The sequence below is a fragment of the Mandrillus leucophaeus genome, unplaced genomic scaffold (genome assembly GCF_000951045.1).
Source record: "Mandrillus leucophaeus isolate KB7577 unplaced genomic scaffold, Mleu.le_1.0 Scaffold318, whole genome shotgun sequence".
Classification (NCBI taxonomy): Eukaryota; Metazoa; Chordata; class Mammalia; order Primates; family Cercopithecidae; genus Mandrillus; species Mandrillus leucophaeus.
The window spans coordinates 1916327-1917707 of NW_012103343.1; positions in this window are offsets into that span (position 1 = coordinate 1916327).

Genomic DNA, 1381 nt, shown 5'->3' on the forward strand with positions numbered 1-1381 from the left:
CCACCCACATCCTGCTGATTGGTCCATTTTACAGAGAGCTGTTTGGTCTATTTTACAGAGAGCTGATTGGTCCGTTTTACAGAGAGCTGATTGGTGCATTTACAATCCCTGAGCTAGACACAGAGTGCTGATTGGTGCATTTACAATCCTCTAGCTAGACAAAAAAGTTCTCCAAGTCCCCACTAGATTAGCTAGACACAGAGCACCAACTGGTGCATGCCTTTACAAACCTTGAGCTAGATACAGAGTACTGATTTGCGTATTTACAAACCCTGAGCTAGACACAGAGTGCTGATGGGTGCGTCTACAATCCCTCAGCTAGACTTAAAGATTCTCCAAGTCCCCACTAGACCCAGGAGCCCAGCTGGCTTCACCCAGTGGATCCCACACCTGGGCTGCAGGTGGAGCTGCCTGCCAGTCCTGAGCTGTGCACCCACACTCCTCAGCTCTTGGGCGGCAGCAGCGAGCGGTGCTCATTGCTAGTCGGGGAGGCTTGGGCTGCGCAGGAGCCCACGGCATGGGGGAGGCTTGAGCATGGCTGACTGCGGGTCCTGAGCCCTGCCCCGCTGGGAGGCAGCTGAGGTCCGCAGAGAATTCGAGCGCAGTGCCGGTGGGCTGGCACTGCTGGGGGACCGAGCACACCCTTGGCAGCTGCTGGCCCGGGTATTAAGCCTCTCACTTCCCGGGACGGCATCGCTGGCAGGCTGCTCCAGTCGGGGGCCTGCTGAACCCACACCCACCGGGAACTCCCTCTGGCCCACTAGCACAGCCTGCAGACCCGGATCCCGCTGGGGCTTCTCCCTCCACACCTCCCCACAAGCAGAGGGAGCCAGCTCCCGCCTCAGCCAGCCCAGAGAGGGGCTCCCACAGTGTAGTGGCAGGCTGAAGGGCTCCTCAAGTGCCAGCAGAGTGGACCCGAGGCCGAGGAGGCTCCGAGAGCAAGGACTGCTAGCACATTGTCACCTCTCACTTTGAACTAAAGGAGATTGGAAGGCCTCAGAAGCAAGATCTCTGTGACCTTCTCCTTCCCTGTTCCCTCTTGCCCCTCTTCCTCTTCCAAAGCAAGTCATAGAAACCAGAATTAACTGGGCGCAGTGGCTCACTCCTGTAATCCCATCACTTTGGGAGGCCAAGGCAGAGGACCTCTTGAGCTCAGGAGTTCAAAACCAGCCTGGGCAACATAGCAAGACCTCATCTCTATGAAAAAAATTTAAACATTATCTGGGCATAGTGCTGCATGCCTGTAGTCCCAGCTATTTGGGAAGCAGAGGCGGGAGGATCACTTGAGCCCAGGAGTTTGAGGCTGCAGTGGAGCTATGATTTTATCACTGCACTCCAGTCTGGCAGACAGAGATCCTGTCTTTAAAAAAAAAAAAAAAAA